A 9,712-nucleotide genomic window follows, 5' to 3' on the forward strand; every position below is an offset into this window, starting at 1 on the left:
ATCAACTTAAAATCACTCTTCTGTAAAGAATTACAGCTAATCTCGTGAGTGCAAAGTTTCTGTTTTTTACAGCAAGATCACATTAACTTTCACCCAAGTCTTCCCAAAGGTTCTACTTGGCACTTTATTGAAACAAAAGCTATAAAAGATGATTAAGACAGTAGATTAATCATGTGGACACACAAAAACAGTAGGGGTAAATATTGGGTTGTCTACCAACAAGCGCTTTTCTTTAATGCCTTTTTAGCTAGGCATGATGATTTCAATGATGCTCACATAAATGATAAGAATTGAAACATAATGGGAGCATCATGAAGAATATGACTAGAACATTTAAGTCTTACCCACTTCCTATGCATAGGGATTTTGTGAACAAACAACTTATGGGAGCAAGAATCAACTGGCATAGGAAGGCAAAACAAGCAAAACTTCAAGATTTTCAACACATAGAGAGGAAACTTGATATTATTGCAATTCCTACAAGCATATATTCCTCCCTCATAATAATTTTCAGTAGTATCATGAATGTATTCAAAAATATAACTATCGCATAAAGCATTCTTTTCATGATCTACAAGCATAGAAATTTTATTACTCTTCACATAAGCAAAATTCTTCACATTCGGAATAGTGGGAGCAAACTCAACAAAATAACTATCATGAGATTGAAAATTAAGATCAAGATGACAAGTTTCATGGTTATAATTATTCTTTATAGTATATATGTCATCACAATAATCACCATAGATAGGCTGCATGCTTTCATCATAATTAATTTGCTAATCAAAACTTGGGGGGACTAAAAATACCATATTCATCAAATATAGCATCCCCAAGCTTGTGGCTTTGCATATCATTAGCATCATGGATATTCAAGGAATTCATACTACCAACATTGCAATCATGCTCATCATTCAAAGATTTAGTGCCAAACATTTTAATGCATTCTTCCTCTAACATTAAAAAGGTGAAGCATATGAGGCACCCTCAATTCCATTTTTTTGTAGTTTTCTTTTATATACTAAACTAGTGATAAAGCAAGAAACTAAAAGATTCAATTGCAATATCTAAAGATATACCTTCAAGCACTAACCTCCCCGGCAACGGTGCCAGAAAAGACCTTGACGTCTACTACACAACCTTCTTCTTCTAGACGTTGTTGGGCCTCCAAGTGCAGAGGTTTGTAGGACATTAGCAAATTTCCCTCAAGTGAATGGCCTAAGGTTTATCAATCCGTGGGAGGCGTAGGATGAAGATGGTCTCTCTCAAACATCCCTGCAACAAAATAACAAAGAGTCTCTGGTGTCCCCAACACACCAATACAATGGTAAATTGTATAGGTGCACTAGTTCAGTGAAGAGATGGTGATACAAGTGCAATATGGATGGTAGATATAGGTTTTTGTAATTTGAAATTATAAAAACAGCAAGGTAGCAAGTGATAAAAGTGAGCGAAAACGGTATTGTAATGCTTCTAAACATAGCCTAGGGTTCATACTTTCACTAGTGCAAGTTCTCTCAACAATAATAACATAACTGGATCATATAACAATCCCTCAACATGCAACAAAGTCACTCCAAAGTCACTAATAGCGGAGAACAAACGAAGAGATTATTGTAGAGTACGAAACCACCTCAATGTTATTCTTTCCGATCAATCCATTGGGCTATTCCTATAAGTGTCACAAATAGCCCTAGAGTTTGTTGTAAAATAACACCTTAAGACACAAATCAACCAAAACCCTATTGTCACCTAGATACTCCAATGTCACCACAAGTATACGCGGGCATAATTATATGATATGCATGACATAATCTCAGATTTATCTATTCAAACCAACACAAAGAACTTCAAAGAGTGCCCCAAAGTTTCTAACGGAGAGTCAAGACGAAAACGTGTGCCAACCCGTATGCATAGATTTCTGAGGGCACGGAACCCGCAAGTTGATCACCAAAACATACATCAAGTGAATCAATAGAATACCCAATTGTCACCATGGGCATCCCACGCAACACATACATCAAGTGTTCTGAAATCCTTAAAGACTCGATCCGATAGAATAACTTCAAAGGTAAAAGTCAATCCATTACAAGAAGGTAGAGGGGGAGAAACATCATAAGATCCAACTATAATAGCAAAGCTCGCGGTACATCAAGATCGTGCCAAATCAAGAACACAAGAGAGAGATCAAACAGATAGCTACTGGTACATACCCTCAGTCCCGAGTGTTAACTAACCCCTCCTCGTCATGGAGAGCGTCAGGATGATGAAGATGGCCACTGGTGATGATTCCCCCCCCCCCCCGGCAGGGTGCCGGAACAGGGTCCCGATTGGTTTTTGGTGGCTACAGAGGCTTGCGGCGGCGGAACTCCTGATCTAGGTTATTTTCTGGGGGTTTCTATTTTTATAGGAGGGTTTGGCATCAAGAACAAGTTAGGGGGACCCTCGAGGAGTCCACGAGGCACAGGGGCGCGCGCCCCACCCTCATGGGCCCCACGGGACTCCTCTCTAATAACTTTTTGTTCCAGCATTTTTTATATTTTCCAGAAAAAATCTCCATTGATTTTCAGCGCATTCCGAGAACTTTTATTTCTGCACAAAAACAACACCACGGTAATTCTGCTGAAAACAACGTCAGTCCGGGTTAGTTCTAACCAAATCATACCAAAATCATGTAAAAATAATATAAACATGCCATGAATACATAAAAAATTATAGATATGTTGGATACATATCAATCTACGGGAAAGCGCATCCGCCACAACATTCTCTTTGCCTTTGATATACTTGATGACATAAGGAAAAGACTCAATGAATTCACTCCACTTAGCATGACGCTTGTTCAACATAGTTTGACCCTTAAGGTACTTAAGTGTTTCATGATCCATGTGAATAATGAACTCATGAGGGCGGAGATAATGCTCCCAAACATGCAAGACTCTCACTAAATCATATAGCTCTTTGTCATAGGTGGGGTAGTTAAGTTGCGCTCCGGAAAGTTTTTCACTAAAGTAAGCTATGGGGTGCTTCTCTTGCATCCACACACCTCCTATGCCATAACCGCAAGGTTTATCAAAGTTGGGTAAAGGAAGTTGTCGGTGTCAAAACCGGCGGATCTCGGGTAGGGGGTCCCGAACTATGCGTCTAGGCGGATGGTAACAGGAGACAAGGGACACGATGTTTTACCCAGGTTCGGGCCCTCTTGATGGAGGTAAAACCCTACGTCCTGCTTGATTGATATTGATATAGTGGATGTTTACAAGAGTGGATCTACCACGAGATCAAGGAGGCTAAACCCTAGAAGCTAGCCTATGGTATGATTGTTGTAATGTATGTCCTACGGACTAGGGCCATCCGGTTTATATAGACACCGGAGAGGGCTAGGGTTACATAGAGTCGGTTAAAATGGTAGGAGATCTACATATCCGTATCACCAAGCTTGCCTTCCACGCCAAGGAAAGTCCCATCCGGACACGGGACGAAGTCTTCAATCTTGTATCTTCATAGTCTTGGAGTCCGGTCGATGATGATAGTTCGGCCGATGATAGTTCGGCCGATGGTGGTAATCCGGCTATCCGGACACCCCCTAGTCCAGGACTCCCTCAGTAGCCCCTGAACCAGGCTTCAATGACGATGAGTCCGGCGCGCATATTGTTCGGCATTGCAAGGCGGGTTCCTCCTCCGAATAATTCATAGAAGATTGTGAACACCAGGATAGTGTCCGGCTCTGCAAAATAAATTCCACATTCCACCGTAGAGAGAATAATATATAAATATACACAAGTTCAATCTGCTGGCGTTTTTTGCGGTGTGACGTCACACCACTACCAAGCCATTATGTTTTTTATTATACCACCTAAGCGCATTTAGCGAAGCGGTTCCCTTGGCACGTCTTGTCGAAGCAGAGATCGTGTTTCCCCTTAATCTGGGATTCTCATCAATACGGACGTGGGTAACCCAACCGCGCCATTGATGGTGGCTCTTGGGAGATAAGCGAGTTTTACCAGGCTAGCGGGGACGCATAGTATTCATCCGCCTATATATAAGGGATAAGGATTCACCTTCTCACCTACGCCTTCTTCCTCCTTTGCTTATTCCTCTCCGCGCACTCGAGCTCCAGCACCCAAGTTCGCGCATCTTGCCTCGACCTTCTCCAACCATGTCCGGAGGGGGAGGCAAGTGGATGACCTCCTCTGTTACGGAGGATCACATCGAAAGACTGCGCGGCGCCGGCTATTTGTCCGGCGACATCGTGCATCGGCTGCCTGATGAGGGGCAGCTCATCCCCACCCCCAGGCCCCATGAGAGGGTCGTTTTCCTTCCCCATTTCCTCCGCGGACTGGGCTTTCCACTTCACCCCTTCATCCGGGGGCTCATGTTCTACTACGGCCTGGATTTCCATGATCTGGCGCCGAACTTCATTCTCAACATCTCGGCATTCATCGTCGTGTGCGAGGCCTTCCTCTGCATCCAGCCCCACTTCGGCTTATGGCTCAAGACCTTCAATGTCAAGCCGAAGGTAGTGAAGGGCACTCAAGCGGAGTGCGGAGGCGCCATGTTGGGCAAGATGCCCAACGTCCTGTGGTTCGAATGGGCCTTCGTGGAATCCGTCAAGGGATGGCAATCGGGGTGGTTCTATATCACTGAGCCGCGCGACCCTACATGGGCGGCGGCCCCCGAGTTCAGATCTGGTATCCCCACGCAGCTCACCTCCTGGAAAAAGAAGGGCTTGCTGTGGGGTAGTTCGGAGGAGGTGACGGGACTCCAAGCCTGTATCCAGAAGCTGGTGAAGAATCTCAGGCTGGTTAACATGGTCCAAGTCATGCTCGTCTGCCGGATTCTCCCATGCCAAGAGAGGGCATTCAATCTGTGGGAGTTTGATCCGGAACAGCACCAGGCGTTGAGCGGGCTCTTCGACACGACGTACGAAGGCGCCTGGAGGGTGCTGTTTAAGGGCGCCGAAGCCCCCACATCCGCGACTGAAGATCGCGGATTTCGCTCGCAGCGCCAAGCTGACGAGGTAAGTGATTCTACCCCTTTATGGGACACTTGCTTTTCATAGTTTGACTCTATGTGGGTTTTGATTTCCCCCTTTCCTTTGACAGGACTGGATGAGGAAGGCGGAGCAGATCAACTGCCCGGCTCCCATGCCAGAAGACCCAGTAGACACCCGTCTAGCGAGGCTGCTGGTCCCGGCACCGCACGTGGTGCCGGAGAAGAAGGCGAAGAAGGAGGCCACGGGTGTCCGATGACTCCGAGGCAGACTCCTCCCCCGAAAATGAGGAGGAGAAAGAGGACTCTCTCCCAGAGGAGGGAGAGAGGAAGAGGAAGGCTTCCCCAACAGGGGAGGCCGAAGGGTCCAAGAGGGGAAGGACTATCCCCCCGGACAGCTCCGCCAACATCAACGTTGGCGAGGAAGAATGGCCTTCAAGGGCCAGGCCTCCGGCAAGATCGTAAGTATACGAATCCCTGAATGATTTATGGTTTCTTTTTATGTCACATAGCATCCTTCTAACGCCGCATACTGCCTGCAGTCCGGCCGATGATGATCTTCCCGCTTCCTCAATCGGGTTGTTGGCTCCGTCGGATGTGGATTCCATCCCGATGGCCTCTACCCCTCGCGCCACTGAGGATGCCGAGGTGGGGTCCCAAGGAGGGACCCATCAGGGGGAGTCTCCGGAGGGGCCACAAGGCAGCCTCTCGGACTTTGCGCCGGACTCCACATCGGAACCCGCAAGGGCTCCGGAGTCCGGTGTCACACCCTAGCTAGTCATGCATTTGAGTGTTGCATCATGTTTATTTTTGCATCAGAAACCTGAAATGGGGATGACAGAACCCCTAGTCCCCTCTGAAACCAATTAGGGTTTACTAAAAACTTTTTCAATGAACCTGAAATGCCCTTCTAAAATGCCCACCATTTTTGTCTTGGTTCAGAACCTCTGCCAAAAGTGATGCACATTTTCCTAGGTCATCTTAGGGTCTTTGAATTAAATCATAGATATTTGAGTTTGGGCATTTAAAATTATATAAAATATTCAGATGCTCAAATATCCCCAAACTAAAATGTTTCATGTTGGAAATAATCCAACTATGGACCAGGAGTAGTTTGGTGATTTTAGGAGTTGCCTAAGTATTTTTATTAATTCAACAAAGTTGCAGAAGTATTAAAAAACAGAAAACAGAGAAAAATAGAAAAGCTTACCTGGCGCCAGCACCCGGCCCACCTGCCGGCCCAGCCCAGCGCCGCTCCAGCGAGCTGCTTGCCGGCCAGGCAGGCAGGCAGGTGCCCGACGACGACCACAGCGCGCGCCATGCACCTGCTCGCCGCCTCGCCGCTCCCCTCGCCCGGTGACGTCGTGGATCGCCCTCCCTCTCTCCCCCGAACCCCCCAGACACCCCCTCTCCTCTCCAGCTCCTCCCCCTCGCGCTCCCCCGCCATGACCGACGCCACCACCGCCGTGCCTACGTCGTAGCCGTGCTCCCCGCCGCCCGTGCGTCCTATCGTGGTGTCCAGGAGCTCCGCCGCTGTCCACTTCATCGAGCAAGACGAGCCCCGAGCGCTCGCAACGCCCGAGTCCACCGCACCGACCTCGCCCGAGTCCGCTGTCGCCGGAGATCCCCTTCAACGCCGTCGTCGCTCCGGTCCATCCCCGGCCGCACCAAGGGCTTCGTCGCACTCACTGTGAGCTTAGCCATCTTCCCCTCCCTTCCGTTCTTGCTCCCGAGCCGTGTAGCGACCTCCCGGAGCTCAACCGCACCCACCGCCGTGAAGCTCGTCGCCGACGTGCTCCCGGTCATCCTCCGGCCACTCCACGGTGTCCATCATGCTCACCGCGTCACGTAGCACCTAACTAGCTACTCCACGCACCTCACCGATCCCCCTAGCGACAAGTTCGACTTTGGCCGAACTCCGGTGGCCGCCAAAGTCGTCGTCGGCGCCAACTCCGGCCACCCCGACCCCAACGGACTCCACCAAGAGCTGCGGCTCGACCTCAGCTCCTCTCCGGTGGCCTCCGTGGTTCGTTTGGTTGCCGGAACGGCAAAAATCACTTCCGCCGCCGCGTCGGGCTCGCCGGTGGCTAAACGCCGGTGCAGCCGACCCGGGTTTGACCACGGGTGGGCCCTGGTTGACTCCCCTGAGTCAATGACAGGTGGGGCCCAGCCCTGTTAACTAATTAGGATTAGTTTAAATTAATTTTAGTTTAATTAATCACACTGACACGCGGGACCCACTGTCAGGTTTGACCCGGACGTGTCCTGTTGACCTGCTGATGTCACACTGACGTCAGGCTGACGCAATAATTGATTTTCTGGATTTAATCTAATATAGGAAATTCCAGAATATAGTTTAAACTTTAAAAAATTCATAACTTTTATTCTGTAACTCCAAATCAGACAAATTATATATGAAAAATGATCAGAAAAATCCAATCTATCCATCTGTACTATTTTCATGCATGATTAAACAAGTTAACCTGATGTTTAATGCAGAACAAGGAAAAACACTTTAAAGGGCCATTTTTGGGTCTAAAATTTGAATCTTCGATTCAAATTGGTTCAAACCCTTCTGGTCCTAGTTGCATTAGCCCAACTCACTCATATTGCCATGTTTCATGCATGCATCATATTGTTGCACATTGTTTGGTGATGGTTGTGTATCGGTGTTCTTTGCGGCAGGTTCTGCCTCTGAGGAGTACCGTGATTACCCTAACGAAGAACCGTATCAGTGCATCGAATCATCAGGCAAGCAACCAACCATTTGATCATATCGATACAATCCCATGTTCTCGCTCCTGCTCTCTTTTATTGCATTAAGACAACGCGTTTCAAACTGCTGTGTGTTACAGTAGTTGAACCCATTTCCTCTGCATGACCTGTCATTGCCACAGTAACTAGATGAAACCCACTAGCATGTGTAGGAGTTGATTGAGCCATATGTATGTGTTGTTGCTACCTTGCTATGCCTGCTATGCTTAGAGTCGTGTCAGGTCTGGTTCATCTGGGTGATGGGCTAGAGTGAAATGATTATGTCGGTAATGAGAATGGTGTGGTAAACACGATTTGGTAAAGGTATCGATGAGAGGCCATGTAGGAGTACATGGTGGGTTGTTTCATTGAAACCGACCTTAAGCACTGAGATCTGTATGTGTGATTTAAGATACAGCTACTACCATGCATTGGGCCCTGAAATATGACCCCGCTCGACTTCTTATCCACCCTAGTTCTCTGTCCAGGAGTTGCAAGTAGTTTCTGGTGTTTGTAGCCTACTGGAGGCCGTGGACAGCGCTGACCGTAGGGGTGGGCTGTGATGCGGTAGGTACGTGGCACGGTGTACCGAATACCCGTTAGGTATCTCGGGAACCCTGTTCACATTGTTCGGGGCCGTATGGGAAACCTCGGCCGGACTCCCTGCGGATGGAACCTGGATAGGCGATAAACCTGGACTAGAGACTTAGGTGTTTAGGTAGGTCGTGGTCTACACCCACGTCGGCTTTCGCTTGAAGTCTGCCGAGCACATGTCGTGTGCAGACGCTAAGTGGTGGAAACATGTATGAAGAAGTACACCCCTGCAAGGTTATCATGATCTATTCGAATAGCCGCGTCCGCGGTAAAGGACTACTTGGTTGCCTATACAGTTCATAGACAAGTAAATGGAAACTACTAAAAGCCTCAAGATAAGTGTGAGTGCCGAGGATGGCTCTTCCGTAGGAAGACGGAGGTGGATCCTCGGTAGTGTATTGAAGTGGTGAGTAGTGGACTCGTGTACGCAAAACCATTTCAAGTTGGAGTCTCGTAGGTTAGCCTAGCCAAGAGTCAAAGCTGGCTTGCTGCAACAACTCCACCAACCCTTCTTGGTAATATGCATGTATGTAGGATCTGATGTAAGTCTTGCTGAGTACCTTTGTACTCATGTTGCTATAATTTACCTTTTTACAGAAGACGCTGCAACCACTTCTGATGGGTTCTACGTAGACGTTGACATCAATGAGTAGGCTAAGGCCCAGGTGGTGATCCTGAGCTTGTGAAGGACCACGTAGTATAGCTAGGCTTTCCAAGCCTCTTTTATTTTACTAGTTGTCTGTACTCAGACAAGTTACTTCCGCTGCTGGTTTGTATGACTGTATGACTTGAATGCTGGGTCGTGTGACCCGTACCTGTGTGTATGATTATGTATGGCTTCCTGAGCCTTATACAAAGTACTTGTGTCATAGAGTCATGTTGTGATGCCATGTTGTATTTGCACATATCGAGCATACTGTGTGTATGTTATTGAAATGCTTGGTATGTGTGGGATCTGACTATCTAGTTGTTTATCTTTAGTAGCCTCTCTTACCGGGAAATGTCTCCTAGTGTTACCACTGAGCCATGGTAGCTTGCTACTGCTCAGGAACACTTAGGCTGGCCGGCATGTGTCCTTCTTCGTTCCGGTGTCTGTCCCTTCAGGGAAATGTCACGCATTGAGTACCGGAGTCCTGTTAGCCCGCTACAGCCCGGTTTACCGGAGTCCTGCTAGCCCAGTGCTACAGCCCGGACCCTCTTGCTGATGACCGACACGTTCGAAGCTGGGTCATGGATGCCTGTCCCTGTAAGTCTGTGCCACTTTGGGTTTACAACTAGTCATGTCAGCCCGGGCTCCTTAACATATGGATGCTAGCGACACTATCATATACGTGAGCCAAAAGGCGAAACGGTCCCGGGCAAAGGTAAGGCG

Source organism: Triticum dicoccoides, chromosome 5B (assembly GCF_002162155.2).
Source record: "Triticum dicoccoides isolate Atlit2015 ecotype Zavitan chromosome 5B, WEW_v2.0, whole genome shotgun sequence".
NCBI lineage: Eukaryota > Viridiplantae > Streptophyta > Magnoliopsida > Poales > Poaceae > Triticum > Triticum dicoccoides.